The 22,087-nt window shown below is 41.1% G+C and overlaps 1 protein-coding gene across 1 annotated transcript in view; it reads left to right on the top strand.

The window, feature by feature from the left end:
- Positions 1–3,195: 3,195 nt before the first annotated feature.
- Positions 3,196–22,087, top strand: part of disp1 (dispatched homolog 1 (Drosophila)) — an 84,359-nt gene continuing 65,467 nt past the window's right edge. The window contains exons 1-2 of the mRNA XM_061092018.1: positions 3,196–3,281; positions 5,199–5,283. The gene's annotated coding sequence lies outside the window, so the exon portion shown is untranslated. The remainder of the gene's footprint in view (positions 3,282–5,198; positions 5,284–22,087) is intronic.

Here is a 22,087-nt window from a genome sequence, read left to right on the forward strand (position 1 = left end):
TACTGTACAGCCTAGCAGCCATACTGCCCCCATGTGACAACTATTGTCCCAAAAAAAGGATCAGAGGAGAATGAATGAATCAGTTTGTATATTTGGCATCATGTACTGTAAAGATATATACCCCCTGGGGTTATCATTTATGGATTTTAAAAATTAAATGACTATACATCAGTGTAGATGTGGGGCAGAAATACAGTTAAAGGCTGTATGTGCAGTAGAAGGATATTTATGGGGATTTGTTATGTTCTTTTTACAGTTTGTTTCTCCACTTCAATCAAAGCTGTTCAATGGACGAATCAAATGAGATTTCTTCAACTCAAAATATATATATTTTTATAATAATGATAATACATTTTATTTGCGTCACGCTTTTTAAGGAACTCAAAGACACTTTACATGGAGTTAAAAGAAAGACACACTAAACATAAAAACATGACGTCATTACACATTGATTGAATGGGGTCAGAGTGAGGGGGCCGCTGTTGAGAAGGCTCCGTCAACCTGATTATATCTAAATGCCATCAATGATAACTAGCTGTGCTATCAACTCTTTATTTTGAGAAACATTAATGTGTGTATGCTGTGATGTTTGTTTGATGACAATTGCCATATCTGTCCATGAAACACTTGCTTTTCCTGAATAAAGTGACAGACCGTTATGTCCCTGTTGACATGTGAGTCTTTTCAATAACAAGCGTTGTTTTTTTGTCAGACAAAACATTTATATATGTGAAGGTTTTGCTCTTAGCACTTGATGTTTTTAAAACAAAACTAGATTGCCCCCGATATGATGTGAAACTTTGATAATTGGGGGGTTTTCAGGAATATTGTTGGTTAAAGGAGTTTTTATTTCTTTCTTTTCTCCTGCAAGCCTACGGGTGGATGATACGCTTCAAATGAATATCATTGTTCATTCTCTGAACCTGAGTTCAATGTGAAGCTTTTATGTGGTTTCATATATGCAAACATTATTGCTGCAGTGTGATGTATTATATTGGTTTTCTTTGGCCTTGGGCTGGAAGAGTGAGTCTCTGAAGTCTCACAGGAATTCCGAGCTCTCCTCTGTGTTATAGAGAGAATCTATGATGACAGAAAATGTGCACGTGCAGCGGCTGCCATATATTACTGCCATATATATTATTGAAGAACATGAAGTACAGCATCACGTAGCAGCAGTAATGTCTGTCTGTCAAAACTGGAATGTTTTTTCAGTTGTTCCTTTCTGTTCCTCCTTTTTTCTCCGGTGGCCTTTATGAATTTGTAACCACTGATTTATAGTACGGTCTAGCCCCCAGTTGTATCACAAAGCGTCTCACCCATGCTCCAAGCTGTAAACTACAATCTTCCAACCAACACTTGCTAGTAGTTCCTAAATCAAGGCTGGTAACTGGTTGTTGTGAGTACCACAAAGAAGGATATATCATTCTTGTTACTTATTAAATCTTATTACTTTCACATGAGAAATATAGCAAAAACCAAATCAGCTCTGTCTTTTGCTGAACCAGAAACACTTATTCACTCCTTTGTCTTCACACTCCTGCACTACTGCCATGCACTATTGACATTTACCAGTCAATCGTGTCTCCGCCTCAGCTCATGCACAATGCTGCTGCTCGCATTTTATCCAACACTATGTAAAATTTTCAATTATTTTCAATTTGTTCCTTTCAATAACTTTTAAAGCTCAGTACGGTCTGGCCCCCAGTTATATCACGGAGCTACTAACCGTCATCAGGGCCCTGAGGCTCTGAACGCCTTGCCAGATGGGATTAGATCAGTCAGAAAGTTACCTCTTTTTAAATCATTGATCTTTAACTGGTTTTAAAGCTAGGGTTGGTAATCCTGGAAAATTTAGCCAGAGACACTTTAAAAATAGGCAGCCGATACATCCCACCCTCTGCTATCAACTCTTTTGTCAAAGCTACGCCCCCAAAACACATGAATGTGCACTGCTTGACAACTGCTGAAAGCCGACTTGTCTGTGACTGTGTCTGTGTAGCTTTGTGTGGAGTACAACTTCGGGGAACTCTGACTTACAATGTTCCTTTTGCATTTATGTGTCAGGGCACATAAATAAGAAGTTGCAAAGTGAATGTCTTGGGTCTCACCTGTGCCTCTCTGGCTGAAGACTCCGGTCATGAGCAGGTCGGTTCATGACAGAGAGAGAAGTTGACCAATCATTTCATTTGGACCCAGTGAAATTGGGTTTACTACGATACTCTGAGGACCAGACGTTGGCTTTTTAGTTTTTTTTCCAAGACAATTTTATTTATATTATCAGGATGTGAAAAGGATTTTAACATAAAAGATAGAAGGTTTCAGAAATAAGTTATCCACCCTACCGTTAGCGGATGTTATTTGTTTTAATAGTTATTGAATGAAAACAAAAACTCCTGAAATAATATTACATTACTGTATCACTACACAGACTAAAAGAAGATAAGAGTCTATGGTACACTGTCCCTCTAAAGGGCCTTTCTAAGTTCCCTACAAATTTCCAGAAACCTCTACCAACAACAAACAGGTTCAGGAAAAACAAATGACCATCCCTTCCTTTAATGGATGTTGTTTGATTTGAATAGTTTCTTTCATGTTATATTTTTTATTTTTGTTTTGTTATGTGTTGTTTTTATTCCCATGTATTACTAAATGTATACTATTATTATTACATATACCTGACAAACATTAACGTGCAAGAAATACATTTTTTTTTCCAATGTATCCAGAGTACATTATAATAATAAAAAACATATAAATTACTTCACACACACTAAAAGAAGATAGGAGTCGTATGGATGTTGTTTATTTTTAATAGTTATACGAACACATATGTTGTTTTATTAGTGGACTCTCTAAAGAACTTTGTTTACAGCTAACCAAACAAATGACTTAGGCTTGTAGTCATTTAAAGGTGTATTCAGGCCACTTAATAAAACATCCGTATGCGTTATTTGCTTCATCATAATGAAAACCACTGGAATAACATAATCATACTTCCCCACTCCACAGAGTACAGGAGGGGATGAGAGGTTAGGGACCACTGTTCCCTCCTATGGCCCTATCAAGTTCCCTACGTTTTCCAGAAAGCTCCTAAGGGCAGTGGAGTGAGAACAAGTCGTCAGTGCGCAGCTGCCCACTCAACATGGTTTGATGCTTGTGTAGTGGATACATCAGCATCCGGCAAGAAGGAAAAACCACAGCGCAGGAGCAGGGAGACGTGTGTGTTCTTCTGGAAGTTCTCACCGTGTGCTCTATCGCCTTCACAGCGGCTCCGGGCTCATGTGAGTACCCGCACAGAAAGCAGCGAGCAGACCGCTATTGTTTAGCCAGCTGTTTTGACCGGGGAGGGGAGGTTAGCTTAGCAGCGTCCGCCGGCTAACGCCAACTTAGCTGCAGCTCGGCCGGAGCAAACCGCAGAGTGTGGGTTTGTGTGGCTGCTGAACATGTCAGGAGGGAGGAGGCTTCGTCTTCCAGCAGATACACGCAGAGCTTCAGTGTTATGAAGGGTTTACGCTAGCGGGGGGAAGTGAGAGGGTCAGCTGTGATTTGACGTAAGGCCGAAGCTGGGGTGATAACGCCATCTTTCGCTGCAAAACACGCTCCAGCACGAAACTCACAGTAAAAAGTCAGAAGAAACTGCTGCATTTAACACCCACGCTGGTTTGTAATGGCTCTTTTAGTTGTGGCTGCGCTAAGTCAGTTTTTTCTTTGTTAGTTTGCTCAAAGTTGTCTCTCAAACATCACCCAATGGACAGATCCGGTGCTCTGAACTCTGGATCATCTCCGGAGTTCATGAATGAAAACGGCTTCTCTCCATGTGTTGTGCCTGTAGTTTGTCCTGGGTTTTAAAGAGTAGTTGCTCAACTTGTGTGTTTGAACACCTGCCTGTTGGAGTCGTGTTTGCAGGGGAGGGAAGTGTCAGACAACTCTTTATTACTGAAGCAATTATCTGTACAACACCTCCATTTCCCAATATATATATATATATATATATCTATATATATATATATATAGCCATTTCTTTAAACCCCTGCTGTTTAATCCTCATATTATTCTATTCCGAGCCTCATGTTTTTCACCTTAGTTATAATCAGCAATGATGAAGAAAAATCTGCACAGATATCTGATGAAATATGGTTGAATTTCCAATTAGTGATCAAAGCGGTGAATAAGCTTCCGTTGCTCTTACTTGAATACTGTATATGAGTTTATTACAACATGGATCTGTCGATGGAGAATATTCTTGGTCTAATTTACATGTGGACGTATAAACCTAAAAACTGCAGCAGAAACATTTCAGTATCAAACCGTGTGGGAGCGAGTAGATTGCAGTCCAAGTCATGTCAATGTTTGCCCATTATCCTCATTAGGTTGGAGACTCTCAAGGTTCACCTTAGGACAACTACCAAAACAAAAGCATCCAACCTAAAGCACTCCTGCAGAGGCCTTCAGACCGTTCACCTCAAAACTCTATTCTGTCAGTCCTTTTCATTTTAAAGCCTCTGTTAGATGTTCAGCGGCCTCCTGACGGGCGACATTGCAAATATTGAAGTCAGTGTTAGTGGTCTGACCTCTCTGAACCTGATATGATATGATTGGTGAGAAATTTGGTGACCATTACCAAGCCAGACCTAACCACTGACTTTCACTTTTTAATGCTGTGGTGTACGGCACCATGACACAAATCCTTCACTCCATTCAATCACACAGCAACAGAACAGCAGTGTCAGTCAAAGTGGTTTAAGGAGCAATGACTTGTTTATGGAAAAACTAAGGAGATCTTAAATTCCCGGCGGGTTTGGACTTTGCACTTGGCGTCGTTGGTTTGTCGCGTAAGTGTTTCTCTCACGAGCATTAGCAAACTAATCCAGTACTTATAGCCGCTCAACATCATATGAACGTGGCCAGCAGCTTCCGAGCCAATAAAACTGTTTTCAGAAACCGAAGTGGAAAATGAAAAGGCAAAGAGCACCAGGTCAATGGGTACAGAAAAAAAAACTTGTAAACTGTGTGTCGATGTCTTTCTCTTTTCTTTTAATTTGTTGATTAATATTTTTTTGTTTTTAACATTATAAAGGTCTGTTCCCATCTCTGACAGTTTCCTTCATCAAGTTTTATTGTGAAAGGTCAAGTCCACCCATATGTTGTATAATCTTGGCTTGCGCAATGTTAATTCCAAATAACTTTCCTCTTATCAGAGTTCCTCGGAGGCTGTCAGGTGTGTTCGTCACGTTGCTGCTGGAAACGCTTGGAAACACAGAGAACTCATCTCAAGAATTTACAGTAAGCTTCTGGAGCAAAACATTTCCCACACCTCAAACACCCACGACCATGAAGGATGCTTCCCATATAATGTTCCAAACCGAGTGTATATGCATTGGAGCAGCATACATCAACAAATTATACACAAACCGCCCTTAGCCATATGTTGGGAGCACCATGGTTAGCCTGTCCATATGTGAAATTTGAAAGTGTGTGATCTGGGTTTTTACTGATGGTTTTTAGAGATCAACAGTGGCAAACCATTGGGAGTATTTGTATAGCCTGCAGCTAGGCTTTGCTGGCTTTATGATACTTCTCTATCCTCTTGGAAGCTGCTTGTCTACTCAAGGAAAGGCCACCAGGGGGCACCATTAGGCTTGATATTATAACATCAGCCCCAGTGGTCCAAAATGTCCTGAGGCTTTTCCTGTGAGACGCCCCTCTTGAGATTTCATGTTGGATGTTAAGAGAAAAAGTTCTCCATTGCACTGTTAACAATTCTATCGAGCTCAGTGCTAACTTAAAGTCAACATGGTGGCTAATTCGTATGTCAATAATCTTTGATTAGTTGGATGCCCATTTGAACTACCTGCATGTCATTATGCAAGGTTTAATGTTACATTTAATACGGCATTAAAGTCTGAAGTGGCTGTAAATCCTTATTTGATCCTGTGATTACAGTAAAGAGAGGAGTCAAGCATGGTAATACCTCCAATTAATATGCTGCCATGCACCATCAGCAGTATTAGACTCCTGATCACTAATGGGCCACCGGAGTGATGAAGGCTTTCATGCAGCAATTAGCCAGCACTGTGTATATTTAGACATACTTATACAGATTGAGAGGAGACTAAAGGCTTGATAATAAATCTAATCTAATCAATAGACTCATTTGGTATTTTAGCCATGAAAGTGTTATTACTTAGATAGCAATGGCTTGTACAACATACTATTTTAGTGCAATATTTATTCTACTGCCGCTCAAGGAAACGGATACGTTGTTTATGTCAAATTGATCTGCTGTGATTTGTTGGTTTTTTAATGCAACAGCAAGGAAGTGGAGATTATTCACACAGCAGACATTTGTCCACATTCTGCGATTTAAAAAAGCTGCAACGTAGAACACAGCCAAGTCTGGGCCCTGTGATGTCTACAGATAAATGTGTTGCACCCTAAATCGACTCTGCCCCACTGAACACACACCTTTTCCTTTTAAATCAAATGAGTTTTTTTCACTTTTCCTCCCTCCCTGTCATCCCTCATTGTTATATCCATGCCCCCTCTCATCCCAAATGTCTCTGAATCCCTCCATCCTGGCCTCCCACCTCTTATGAACAACTGGCCAGGACAGCTGGCTTCAACAGCTGCCTGCCATCTCATTTTTGGCCCATCTCCATCTGGACAACTTTTCCCATAGAGCTGGCCTTTTCGTAAGCCGGTCATTTTGTTTCTATATCAGTCTTTGTTCTATCTTTGTGTCAGCATTCATCAAAAAGTATGCTAAAACCAAACTCCAGTTCTTTCTTATATTATTATACGTTTTGATGTTGGAAGCTTTTATGATGCTTCCTCTTGCTCATGTGGCCTAGATGTGTCTGTAAAATCCGCTACCTTCAGCAGAATACATACTCATGGAAGAAAATAAGAGTTCACAAAATTGCTATTGTCTGCACCAGCCGTTATCATTCTTTCTTTGTTTCCTTTTACTCCATTTACCACTCCTGCCTTTTACTGACGACATCAGTATTCTTTCCCGCTGCCTCAGAATGAATCCCATGTGTCATCTGCGCTGTAACCCCTGGTCTGAATCGTCTTTTGTCCATCTGCTGAGAATATGGTGTAATCTTTCCTGGTTGTAACTGCTGGTGTTTAGTCGAGGCAAATGTTCCCCTGAGCAGTGGCAGTCAAGGAAAAGTGAGGGACTGCTCGAACAATCTGAAAATACATTTCTTGTTTAGAAATAAGTCGGGAGTCAGGACTTATACCTGTAAGTGATGAGGAGATCACAACAATGGGCCCCTTCAGGGGAACAGAAACAACAACTTCACTTGCTACAGCTCAATTACTATTGGTCACTTTGACAGTTTTAAGCTGCTTTCAGACATGCACTGAAATCCGGAGAGCCTCCACAGTTTCTGCGGACTTTCTCTGCCTGGCCCCCTAGTACACAGTTAGCCGAAGGTCCACAGAATCTGATGAGTTCATCGTTTTCGAGTGAGGGGCCGGACACAATTCTCTTGAGTTCCTTCACAGGACTTCACATGTCTGAAAAGGGCTTCAAAAAGAAAACTGCAACATGCATTAGCACAGGCCAAGCAAATAGTCCATTCAAACAGGCAGAGGTCAAACCTTGTGTAACTTTGGCTGTAAATTGCCTCAAACTGGAGGTGAGGAATTGAGCCATCAAATTGCTGCATGCCCTCAGTGACTCTTTGTCCGGTGTCTGATGTGCAGTTGTTGGTACTGTAATTTATCTTGCCCTGCCATGAGCTGTATCCTCTGCTCTCCCTCCTCGGGGTGGCACCGAGGTTAATCGGGCCGGGACTTGTTGCCACTGGAGGCATGACTGCACACTCGCTGTCTATCATTCAAACTGTTGCACCGCACTCTTTGATGTTGAGCTGAGGCATGGAGACGCTGGTGGATCTTGTGGACCATGGCACCGGCATGCCTAATCTCTGTCTGTCTTCGTAGAGACTTCAAACTGCTACACAGTTTGGATTTGTGTCTGTTTTGGTGCTGACAGGCCAGCAGGTCACATCCACTGAAAGACAGAGGGAGAGATGTTCTCCTAGCTCCGAGGAGACAAAGCCTTTCACTATCAGGCCTGTCAAAGACATGGATTTAGATCAGTCTGAGATAAATATTTAGATCTCAGTACGAATGAAATCCAATCCAGGACTCAAATTTCAAAGCTGTAGTCCTGGCTTGGCAGGATTGTCCAACCCTGTGAGAAGATTTGCTGTATAGAAAAAATGGTAGCCAAACCGTTTGATGTATACATATTTAAAGTAATAAAGCTTATTAAAATGTGCACATGGGCTTTGTTGGTATCTGCCCCCTTTCACAGCTCGCTACATGACTTGAGAATGCTTCTTTCTGTAATTTAAAGGAGAGCGATCAGATTGTTGTGTTGTGATCAAGTTTTCTGGTTTTGGTTATGATCTATTGATGGAGGACTGTTTGGCCGGAGTGGAGGAAAATGTGCTAATCAAGTCCGGCTGAGATGTGAGCAAATGAATGAGATAAACAGGCAGATTCCGGCTTTGATGTAGAGATGGTGAAAGCTGACATTTTGACTTGATGTGGGATTCAAGTAACAAGGATGGATCAACTCAAGATGAAACACCACGACTTGTTAACTGCTTCGCTGTGAAATAACACAATCATCAAGATACAGTCTTAAAATGTATTTTCTTGTGTGATTGGTCCAATTACAAGTGTTGCATTTGAACTTTGTTAAATACTAAAAAAAAATCCAGTTTTTAATTTCAAACAGTGAGCTAAAGAATAAATATCAGCAAGTAACAGAGACTAGAAGTTCTGACGGAAAGCATTGTATAATGCAAGGAAGTGGTTAATGGTCTATATGCGGCCATGAATAACAAGGAATTAATTTTATTTATTTACTCCCAGAAATGTAACTAGCTTGCTCATGATTGTAGTTTTCTTTTAAGCTCATCATCCATGTAGGATTTCATTATGATTTATAGACTTTTATTAAAGTTACACACACAGCTTGTGACACAGCAGCTGCTTTTGCCCTGTATTTGACTGGAACTTTACATATTTAACATAGATGTTCAGTGCACATAAAATATACATGATTTAATTTACGACATAAGAAATCCAACTTAATAACCAATACACTGAAATAAAATTACACGGGGAATAAGATATCATAACTCGTTGTTATTGCAGTTTAATTTAGTGCAGCTTGTCCTGCTTTGAGTTATATTCTCAAGTCAGTAAGTGAAGGATAAACAGCTTTAGTGGAGTTTTGGTGGAGATGCCAAAAACAGTTAATATAAAAGGAAGTGGAAAGGAACTGATCGTATTTACACGTCCTCTGCATTTCATGTCTGTCTTAAAACCCAGTAGCTAGCAAGGACAAATAAAGTGATGACTAACTAAAACAGTGTGGTGTATAAGTGAGTTTCATGTTCCCTGTGAGCTGAAAATAGATGTTTTTACTCCAAACTAAGTGTCTGAACCACAAGATGACTTCTGACTCATGCACTCACACATGCATACTGTGTAATTTACTGGAAATTATTTAGGCGAAGTTCAGGCTCCAGTCGCCACGCCCTTCTTTTTTATCTCTTCCCATTGAAGAATGAATCCCTTGATCAGAAGTACAGCCACAGGTCTCTTGTTCTCTCTAGTTTTCTTGTCCTCATTTATCCCTTCAAACAATTTTGTTTTGGGGTATCTCTTCCCCACCCATTTTTTTTTATGTGATTGTCAGTTCTGATTATCTCACTGACAAGACATTTTAAATGCCACTCAGCTGTGAAGATGCATATGGGCAAATCCTCGATACTCAAGCCTAATCCTTCTACTTTTTGATTACACCCCTGGATTTAAGGTTGGGGTGTGTCTCTGGCCTGTAGATGATCCCACCAGGCAGGCTGGAGCCTAAGCAGACAGAGGCATGGACCCCATCATGGCATTTCACCGACCATCCATCACATCAGCCCCTATCTCAATGTCTTTACGGACCTCGTAATTGAAAGCAGGCGGCCCCCATAGGCCCTTTTTCCTGTCGGGGTCCCGGCTTTAGATTAAAGAAATCGATAGCGCCTGCTGCTCCTCAGAAACCACATGTGAAATTTTACAGGCTCTGGCCACTGCACTCTGCTTTCAGCTATCTGACCCAGAGAGGGTCTCTCCACCCTGTGTGAATACAAGTGCTTGAAGAAACGACCCCTGGCTCGTTCTGTTGCATCAGCCTGGCCCACAGCCTCGCCATATCACCACAGCTGTCATTGTTTGTATATTTGATATAGTGACGGATGCCGACAAGGAACAGGTGCTGCGCATTAGTGCCACTATTTTATTTCACCTCCACCCCCCCGGAAAAAGAAGTGGACTGCGACCAATAGAGTTGTCAGAGTGTATCATAGTAACATATGGCAATGTGACTTTTAAACTGAGCTTTGCTACAAAGCATTACCTCTACAGATTTCCTAAGGAAAAGGAAGAGGCACAGAGAGAGAACAGGAATTAATGTGGTTCAGGTGGACTGACCCCAAAGACGGATCAGAAACATGGGAATGGCTTTGAACATCGACCCTTTTTCTCTCCTGCTGTCTCCTCTCGGTACGTTATGCTGGCCTGTATTTAGTTTGTAGGAATACCAACCACAGATGGAAACTCTTCCATATTCGGTTTTGACATTTATGTCCAGTATACTTGAATATTATTCCACAGGCCTATCTGATAATTGCCGTGTTAAACTCGTTTAATGTCACAGCTATAAAACCCAACTCATGAACTGAACAAACTGAGGACTTACTATCAGACTCTCACCATACTGAGTCTTCCCATACTGCAAGCAGCTTAACCAAATATGCACTGTATTCTGTCATGGGGCCATCATTCTGCTTGATTTTTCTTCTAGCCTTGATTTCGTTGCGTGAAGACATTTGTAATCCCTTGCCTTGAACCGGCCTGCAGAACAGTTTGGCTTCCCTCACCTCATTAGTCTTGGTTAGTGTGTGTACGAAACGGAGAGTGAGAGTGTGAGCGAGCACGTCGCTTCACTGCATCTTTCCCTGGTTGTTTAGCTCTGCAGACAAATCTCCACAGACAGGAGCCTGGCTCCCCCCACAGAGGATAGCCTCATTAGGATTTGTTGCACAAACTGGAAAATGTTGACTGGCTGAGGGAGCAACAAGGCCTTCACTCGCAGGGACACATGTTCCTCACTGCGGCATGACCCCGGAGTTCTAGGCCTTGTCGAATCACATTTGGCTCAGATGCCTCCCAGCCAGGGGCTCGGTTACCCTGGGATCAACCTTCCTGCTCCTTCACTGAGGCATGTATGCAAAACTGAGCTTACGGTTTTAATACACAGGGAAACTTGTTGAGGCAACACTGAGAGCTGATGTTGCGATCACGAGGTGTGAAGTTGAGTCATCATTGCACCCTGTGTTGTTACTCTTAGGGTGTTATTTGAAATTAAGGTGTAGTGAAAGAGAACTACAGTGTATACGAGTCAGGTGATACATTAAGTGGGATGATGTGACTGGAGGTGCAATACCCATGCTCTTTTAGTAATCATTACTATAGTAATAATCATGACTAATTGCATTTGCTCCTCTTTTCTCTTCCTTACATATAGTAATGATAGATTGTGAAGTTGTTAGGAGGGACCTTAGACCTTATGCTAAGATGGACAACATGACAGCTCCCCACAAATGAAGCCGAATCAACTTGATCAGCCCCTAGTGGCTGGTAAATTGTTATTTGATGCTATATAAACAGGGTGAAACATAGTGATCGAAAGCTGAGAACGACTCGCGATTGGTCAAGGTCGCGCCAAATTAGGCGCTTGACCTATTGCAATACAGCCTCTGTGAGGAATTCAAGGTGTGTCATCCAGCATAATCTGCAGTCCATGAGAGGGACAGACATTTCTTTACACATATTCTTATCCAGCATTTCCATCCATCCAGCATTTCCATCCTTCTCATTATAGATTGTCCTTTTGAGGGTCACAGGGGAGCTGAAGCCATTCCTAGCTGACATCAGGCAAGAGGTGGGGTACATACTGGACAGGTTTCCAGCATAAGAGAAGATAATCCTGTCTTAGTCCCACAAAATGGATATTTGCAGTATTACAGCAGCAAGAGTGAAAATTTTGGTTAAATATACCATAATTTAATGCATTTTTCTCTTATACATTTTAAGATATCAAGGAATATTGCACATTTTTATTTCACACTTTCTTAGTGACTTTATTAACAACATTTTGGTCCCCGGAGCTTCATCAGATAATATTCAGTGTGACTTCACAAACACATTTTCTGTTAATAATGACGCATACTTATACCTGGAGTCACACACTTGATACACAAAAAGGGCAAATTTGACACTGTTCATATTTAGAATAAACTAGAAAAGGGTTTCATCTTTGTTATTAAGGTAGTTTGCTTTATTCACACAGTACATAAAACATTTACGTCAGTACTGATAACTGGAATGAAACAGTGCTTTTACAGCCTTTACGTGGAAGAGTAAGAATGAAGGAAGAAGCTCTCGGAGAAACATCCTCTGTTTCTGTCTTCATCATCAGCCAGGCCCAGAGCCTTGCTCTATCACTGCAGTTGCAGTTGATCCTGCCGAAAAGCAACAGGATGGAAAAACACGGCTGCTGAGGACTTTACGTAGTTACATAAACCCAACTGTACCGAAATAATTATGTTTTATGACCACTCTTGATTCTGTTTTACTGTTGTATATCATGTTGTTATTGCAGCTGTTGGTCTAAGTCTGTTGCATAAGTTTTGAAGATATTGCCATTTCCCCACTCGGTGACGTGCGTTTCGTAACTTTGTGTTGGCACGAGAGCACATTTCACTATTTACATGATATTAAAGGATAAGAAAAGACAGCTTTACATTACACTATTTCTGTCTTGCACATTTTGAAGGTTAGGTTGCAGATGTGAGATTCATGTCGTGATGATGTCATTGACAGACAGAGGTAAAGCACACAGGTCACCCCTGTCTCTTCTCAACCATCTCAGCTTGATAATGTCACTGTCAGTCATGTGTGGCATTGACAGTCAGAGCTCTGATTAAAAAGGGCGGGTAGTTCTCCCCGGGCGGTGTCGATGGACAGTGTCCCCTTCACCTTGGATAAGCAAATGGAGAAAATCAAAGACTTATGTGGAGGAATTCCATGAAAAACAATATCAAGAAAGAATCAGCTTTAGTGCATTAAATATGTTTTGCGCAATACGGGATGAAGGAACAGAGAGGTTGATTGTCTCCTCTTCTCAGCATTGTTGAATCATTCCCACCTCTGCCAGTCTCTACTCCCACCACCTTCCTGTATCTCACACCACACAGACGAACCAGCAAAGGTGCCCTGAAGTCTTTCTCTCTTTCAGCCCATTAGCGTGGAATGGTTGAAAGGGCTCCCTCCCACAGGAACCGTCGTAGCCAATGTTGAGTAACACCGGACATATGGAAGAAGTAACTCGCCACTGAGGCTCAGGGACTCTTCAACACATAACCTCTGGTTTCCACCGGACCTTTGTCTCGGCCACTTAACGTAGCACAGATTTCCTCCAAAGAGTGACCAAGTAAAAAAAATTTAACTACCTTTTTCCCTTTTATGAAGAAAAGTAATTTCCTGTTGGACAAACCAGAGACACCATGCAAATCAATAACCTGGAGAGCCTTGTTCTTGTCCAGTTGGCACGGTTCAAACACTGCGAGATGCATGAAAAGAATTAAGAAAAGGAAGGGGGAAAAGATGTCACAGAGAATTCACTCCTGCTTCTCTGAGCGCTGACAAAAGTCAAGTGATGACAGGTTTTACTCGCTGCACCTAGAGTTTAGTTGACTTTGGCATATAAAATTGGATCAATGTCAATAGCTCATTTTCTTTTATTCTTGGTTTTACCATGCAGGCCAGACCTTGTCTGTGCATCTCTGAATCCGCCTGGTAGAGTATTGGGGGAGATTGCTTTTCAGGGTGTGTTCAACTGCTTCAACATGTTTTTTTTAGTCTATAACTAGTAGACGTAATCGTTTTTTTGCCTGTAATTTTGAGGCGAAAGAAACATGGATTCTGTTGCTGAATGGTTCAGTTTTACTTTTCTGAGCTGAGATTGAAAAGTAACAGTGAAGGTGCACAAACACTGTTCAATTATATTCAATAGTTCTGTGGCCAGAAACATGCTGATGCTGGTGTCAATGTGCTGTAAACAAAAAAAAGTTACATCCTGCCTCCTGCAGGCTCTACAAAAGCGCCTAAATGGTATGAAGACTTCTGGGTTGTTGAGAACGCGTCTGACCAGAAAAGCTCCTGCTGCAATCTTCAAATGTCAAAGTTATAAATGGGATTCAATTTCAGGAGTTTATGTCTGAAAATGGGGTTAGACTTAGGAGCCAGACTTTCCCTTTGGTACTGAGAAATCTGCTACCAACTGCTGCTAAGTGTTCAGGAAGTATTGGCACTGAAGTTGGCAAGAAGCTCATGGATGATGAATGATTCACCAGCAAGGGTCTGAAATCTAAATGGGATATGTCTGAATCCACAATTCTCCTTTCTTTCTATTGTTACCCAACCTGAAAGAGTGGTATTAAATTATTATCTTTCACACCTCATTTATTGCATTCAGTAGAATTACCTTTTCTTTTTCATGCTTGTCTTTCCTGATATATTTCTCACACGTAATCCCATTAACCACTGGAACTTATTGTAGTATAAGTGGCACAGAACACAGCTGCCCTTCACACAGTGCACCATCGACCTTCTCAATGCTGATGGAGAGGACAAGTTCAAATTCTGTTAATAATTCAAACCAAATCGCCCCAAAACATTTAATCATTACAGAGGTGAGTGAAGGTGCTACTTCCCTACAGTATTTTCCCAAATACTGAAGGAAATCAATGTTAGAAAATAAGGAATTTAAAAGATCGGCCTCTCCTCTGTGCCTTTCTTGCTTTTGAGGCCAATTGACACAATGATGGAACTGTGAACTTGACATTTTTACTCTTTTGAAAGTCTCTATTCTCTATTCTATGAATTTCTTGTCATTACTCGGACAACTCACACAATGCCTGCATTATATGACTGAAGCCTTTGCCCTGAGACCCTAATTGAAATTGGCGACTCTTGAATGCTGTAGAAACCTATAATACCTGAGAGTGTGCCCCTGTGACAGAGCCGAGAGGCAGCTTGGATGGAAAACTGGACCACAATGATCACAGATGGAGAACTGGCTTATCCTAACCCCTACAGAACAAACTATTTTTCCTCCTCTGGCTTCTTTCACCACAGCCAGAACATTGGTACATTCAACAAGTGGTTTGCCACAAACTGGGTTTGCTTGAGTGGTCCATGGCACTACTTCCACAGGAGAGGTATGGACTTTATGACAATTTATAAAGAGATGGCCCCTTGTGCTTCTTATTCTCCTTTTCTTTTTCTTTTTACTTGTGTATAGAAACCCTAAAATTACTTAAATCCAAATTACTTATATGCTAAGTGATCATCTATTATTATTATTATTTGTAATATAGACTTGGTGCCTTTTGAAACCACTAGCAGGGTCAAATTTAAAAACTTTCCTTTCACATCGATTCACTTGTTAGATGATGGGAGCACCAACCCCCATTCCCCCATCACTTGTAATATTGTGCAGCTGGTCTCTTAAGTGGTATTCAGACAATGACAATATAAGGAAACATAGAAATTTTCCCTCACAATTAAAAATAAATAATACTAAATTCAAAGAAGAATCTTAAGAGTTGCATGATACAAAGGCGACAAATAGCCTCACCTTTGATTGTTACCTAGCTGTCTACGGTGTAGAATCCAAAACACACACTGCTTCTTAGAAGCTCTGGTATCATTATTGTCCCTTCAGGACAGCTTTTCTTGCTAGTGTCCTCCATTTTTTTATAGCAAAACAACAAAACATTACTCACTTACTTTACTGATAGGTTAAGAGGGAATGCAATAGGTCAAGCTGATAGTGCTGGATCAAGAGACAACCTACTTCAGATAGACTGATGCGTTTCTAGACTTTTAAAATACTGGTCAAATACAAAAAAATTCAACTTTCCATGTTGGCTGAAGTTGGCAGTAAATGTAGCATGAAGATTAAATTGGGGTCTCAGTGCGACTGCATCATCAGAGTAGGCCGTGCTCCCACCACCATCACTATCATCATCATCATCATATATTAACCATCATTCTCACGATGAAGCTGTTTCAGGAGGAATAGCACAGACACGCATAGCTCTCCCTCACTTTGTCTTTCTCTTCCTCCTCTGGTATATTCTCCTTAAAGGCGTCCAGCAGTCTGAGGCCTTAATTCAATAAGAGATAAATTGGAAAAATGTGCAAATGTGAGGCATATCAGAACATTTTGAGAGTGCTTTTTTTGACTCCCCTTTGCAACTTAACTGTCCTCCTCCCTCCTCCATCTCCTCACTCCGCGTGCTGTGCTGTAAATCGTCGCAGAGATCCATCTGCTCCCTTGCTGGACTGCAGTTAGGAGTCTGTTCATTAGACTGACACAAACCAGGGAGGGATTATGAGGGTGGGAAGGTGCTCCCAGGAAGGGGCAGTGGAAGGCAGGGACGGATAAATCTTGGCCCAGGCCCAAGCTGCTGACCCTGGGGGGCTTGTTGTTGGGGTCACCGTACAGAGGTGGATGGTTATGTACAGATGGCGTGATGGAGAGGCAGGGAGGTCTTTTGTTTCCCTTGTTGAAGTTCTTGGTGAAGCTTGAGCCCAATCGCAAACTGGACCATAATGGCAGAATTTCGAGCTGCTGCCAAACATGCAAGCATTTCAACATGACTCCCTCCTTTTCTTTGTCCCTCCATCCCTCTCTGTCTGATTTTCCCCTTCTTATCTCTATCCTGTATAACTCTCTCTTCTTCTCTGTCATTCTCATCAACCTTCTTATCTTCACGTTATCTTGCTCTGGGCTGAGTGCTCTCCTTTCCCCTTTCCTCCCCCTTTAGAGAGCGGCAGGCATTACTTTTGCAAAAATGTAATTGCGTAAATCATGATTTAATTATGTTAAAAGTTGTTCACATCAAGTTTCATTTCTGTTATTGTTTTTAAACTTTTGCATTTTTAGCCTCCTACGGAGGAACCAGATCTTTTACTTTCTCAGCCAACAACTTTCCCTTGTGTTATGTGGATTGTAGTTGATAAAGAGCATGCTCACGCTCCTGCATGCCTCTTTGAGATAGTTATATGGACACACCTGCATGCAGACAATCACATATGGTACACACACTTGCATAGTCCTTTGTAGCGGTGGGGTGGTGTAGATTGAATAGGAACCCATAAGGGACACAGCACTTCAAAGCACTGTTTTAGTAGCGTTCCTCTAATGCTTTTTTTTGTTTTGGATTCCTGGTGGACACAGCAGCTCTATGAGCAGAGTGGAGCTCTGAGTGGCTGATTGTGACCCTGGCCAGTCTCAGGCTGGCGGCTGTGGTGAGCTGAGGGTTCTGGCAGAGCCGCTCAGGGCTGGCTTCAGGGTATATTTACTAATGGCGCTCACTCTGGATCTTGGCAACTCCTCAATCCCCTCTATATGGTCTCTGTGGTTTGTGCTGCATGATTGTGTAGAGGCAAGATATACAGAGCTGTTTTCTAACACCGGATTGACCTCCAAGTACACAACTGAGCAGCACCTTTTTGTAGTAGATCTGTAACTAATGATGATCTTAATCATTGATAAAATGACCCATTTCTTTAACCAATAGTCTAAACCCAACTCAATTCACCTTTAGACAAAAAACAAGACAAAAACAACAGAATGAAACGTCAAGGCTCAACTGTACCCTTAAATTCTTCAACAAATATGTCATGTAAATTCAATAAATGTGGATATTTATTTGCGTCTGTACCAAATTCCAAATACTCATAAGTCCCTTTTAAATATGCCAGATTTTTTCCATCAAGGATCTTGCATTCCTTGAGAAATTTATGGAAATGTTAAAAGAATCCTGCACTATCTCAAAAGGCGAATGTGATGAGATAAATCCTGGATCTGTGCCAAAATGTGATGGGTTCTTTCTGGGCCCATGTCCAATCCTTCTATCAACTTTCCTGCAAATGTTTTCAGTAGTTTTTGCGTAAACCTGCTGACAAACAAAAATACACAGGAGTGAAAACATGAGTTCCTTGGCAGAGGTAATAACCTTAGAAATGCCAATTATCTTGGAGACTTCAAAGTTCTGCTCTGAATATAACTGAGGTTATTATTAAAGTACATTTTTAAACTGGACCTGTTTACATACCAGGAAGCTTTGCTTAAGATATGTGGTTAGTGTTTGGATTGAAGATTTGGCAAAAGTATGTTATAGACGCTGCAGAAATTATAATATTATTATATGTTGCTGTATGACTGTTCATTCTTTGCTCATCAATACTTGATACAAAACAAGCTTTTTTTACTGGAATTTTTTATTTTTAATTTCCTTTTGCGCTGGAATGTTTTTACAGAAAAACCTACTTGACAAATATAATGTTTGGATCATAAATATCAATTTTTGCATGAAGTTGGCCTGTTCTTGTTTCACTGTTTTGGTGTCATTTGGTTCTAGATAGTAAATTACCACAACCTGAGTTTAACAATACTTTTAAAATAAAAGTTTTACAAGAATCACTTGTATGAAACTGGTGTTCAATGATTCGTACTAATTGGAAATGTATTGCACATTGGCAATTTCAACTTGATTAAAACAATTCCTCTTTATAGTGACTTTGGACCTTGGACCAGTCAGTTGTTTCCTGTCTTTTTTAGACAGCAAGGCCTATAAGGACATTAGGCCTAAAGCCAGTTAACTCTCTCCCCAAAAGCATCACAGCCCATACATGTGCAGATGAACACACACAACTCTTGTCGATGTCCAAATCTCACGTCACCCTGTAGGACTCCACATCATCTCTGGCTGCCAGCGCAGACTTGAGCCCTCTTACACAATGTCCTCAGCTGTCAAGGCCAGTTTAAGAGCATTTCACTGTGATATGTGTTTGTGTGTGCGTACTGTTGTGTTGCTGTCCTTGGGAGCCCCTTATTGCAGTTTTTGGATGTAAAAGCACTCTGTTCTACCAATGATGTGTGTTTGAGATGAAGGGTTGAGGTTGGATGATGTCAGACTGGTCCCTCTGGCCTGCCCTTTTTTTTTCCTCACATAGAATCGAATCAATTATACATAATAAAGAAAGGAAAAAGCTACACTGTTAGATAAAGCTTTATAAACCAAATTACAGATCATGCATTGCATTGTTTGCTTTCAATGTGTGCATTAAAAGCTGTGCCCTCCCTGTTAAACAATGATTGCCAAACATAAAAGCATACTCACATAGTAGAGCTTCAGTGAGAATAACTGCATGTAGGGGGCAGAGAAAGACAAAAGTCAAACTTCAAAACATTTATTTTAAACTTAAAAATCGCAATACTTACTAAATCTGTAGCCAAATATTGTGATAGTATGGAATCAGGAAATTAGTGTTTTGTCCCAGTCTTACTTGTTTATGTACAAGATATGAACACAAGATTTATACCAAGAAGATTAAAGTGAAATTACTTTGAGGCTAAATTTGAGAACTTAACTATCACCTAATAGAAGTGAATATTCTGTGATTTGTGGCGTCTTTATTTCTATTTTATTATGTCTCACAGGACAGTGCTCTATATCAACAAACCAAGTCAACAGTTAAGCAATTTTTAAACCAGGACCACTGCGTATTTACTATTTTTACCAATTCATGTACTGTATAATGTACATTTAAATGTATAATTCATACCATTAAAACATTGTTATATTCGGCCTGCGATACAATATATACAAGGAGCACACTGTAAGAGTTTCATGGCAGCCGCAGACAAAGTGGCCCAAAGTGGTCTGACCAACTGACTGACTAACATTACAGTGGCTTTAATAGCTGTGCCGAAAACTTTCTATTAAAGTTACATATGCACAAAAAGAAAAGGTCTGTATGCCTATTTTCATTATAACTACCATTATTATGATATTAATATTATTATATTGTGGATTGAGGTGGAAATACAAAATGAAAAGGTTAGAGAAATGTGCTGCTATATATCTTGTCACATGGTTTATATGTTATTAGAGAAAAGTCGATAACAAAAACAAATTGACTGCAGGGGTCTAAAAGTAGTAGTGTAGTCATACTGCCAGATCATTTGTTGAAATACTGGTTGCACTCTTGCAAGTCCCAGTGCGCACTCCGGTCTGGTCTCTGTCAGCTGTCAACAATACTTTGGCAGGTTTGACCTGAGCTGTGCCATCCCTTCTGTTACCGTAAGCACAGCAGGTTTATGGACGTCTGTTGACGGCGTCCTTCTGTCAGGCCTGCTGCTTCATTTTGGTGAACTTATTAGTGATTTGTGGAGTTCTGTGCCTGGGTTCAATCACCTTCTCATTTGGTGACTCACCGTGGTTCAGGTTAATGTTGTGATTACCCCAGCATGTCATGGATGGGTGCATTTTTCAGTGACGTGCTTTGAGTCTGATTTAAAACGTAAAACCCCCTTTCCCATCTTTGCTGCCACTTTTTTTTGAGATGCAGTCCAGTGGGAGATGCTTTGAAAATATGATATATGGATCAGTGCAGATTTTCATTTCAGAGCAATAACAGACGCTACAAATGCAGTTTGCACATCATCTATATGAAAACATTGGCTTAGCCCCTATATAAACATCTGTGTCTTGTTTGGGTGCGTGTGTCTTCGCAGAATGCTAAAGTATAGTGGCTAATTAGTTGAGGTTTACTAAATAGCTTTAATAACCAGGAGTTATTTCTCCTAATTCTCTGGAATCCCTCAAATAATAGCTTCTTATTGCAAACCTGCTGTCACGCTCACGTCCATCACACCCTTCCTTCTTCCATCCTCTCTAATAAGAAAAACAGAGCTAGCTTTGTTTTTGTAAAAATCACTTGGTCCTAAATTACATTTCCGTAGCTCGGAGGTCACAACAACTTCCCCTTTGGGGTTTGATTTAAGTGGCACTTAGGCCTGCTACTGTAGCTAATCACAAGGATTTATAGTGTATCACCAAGAGGCCAGAGGAACTAGGAATATTTGCTGGCACCCTGCTGCAGGTGTTACAAACCTCTTTTCTTTCGTCCCGTCTTACTTTTCCCTTGTCTGCTATAGATGCTGATGGAAGGTAGCTGGAAGACCTTGCTTATTCTCCACTTGTTGGGTTAAAAGGGGTCTCTGTTGGTGGAGCATAATGCTGGCAGCACCCTCCTCCTCCTCCTGTCGCCGGTCGCTACCCAGTCCGGGAAGTCCTCAGAGTGAAGCTTTCATAATTACATTGATCTAAAAGGGATGGGGGCTTTTACAACCTGCTGACGCATTCAATCACATTTCAACATGGCCCTTGGTGAGGGCTCCCGTGTATAGTATATTCCGACTCCATGCTCAGTCGTTCGCAGTTCTCGTGTTTCTGATAATTGGGAGTTTTCACATGGCCCTGAAGGTGAGGAGTAAAGGTTGGAGGATGGAGGAAAAGGAAGACTCAAACAAGAGGGGGAGGGAGCAGCTTCGATATACCGAGGGGGGGGGGTTGCTCATGTGAGAGAACGACTGTCAGAAACTCCAGAGGCATGCACTATGAGATCCAGATGTTGTAACCCCCCAACATTCACCGACCCTGTCATCCTTGTGTCTACTGTATGTAACCATAACGATGGATTATGTTGTGTCTTTTTGAATAGCACTTGGGTTCGCACCATTGTGCATGGTGCCCCTCTGTTTTGTTTTCCACGCCAAACACAGGAAGTCATTTTAAGGCTCTGCCTTATCCAAGGAAACATATCTTTATCCCCCCTCCTTCCTCCTTCCTCTAGCCCTCTTTGAATTTCCACCCGATCACGTCTTTGGTCTGTTTTGAGTGAATGCAACAGCGGGCCAGAGCTAATGAGCATGCTGTGATCTAAGAGCAAGCAATGCCATCTATAGGCATTCACCTCAGCCTGTGCCAAATGCCAAACACTTAACCAGGAGGAAGTGATAGAAGAGAACCCTCACATTAGAGCCCTAAAGAGGCCTCATTTGCAGAATCAAGATTGGATTGTT

This window comes from Limanda limanda, chromosome 18, assembly GCF_963576545.1.
Source record: "Limanda limanda chromosome 18, fLimLim1.1, whole genome shotgun sequence".
Lineage (NCBI taxonomy): Eukaryota > Metazoa > Chordata > Actinopteri > Pleuronectiformes > Pleuronectidae > Limanda > Limanda limanda.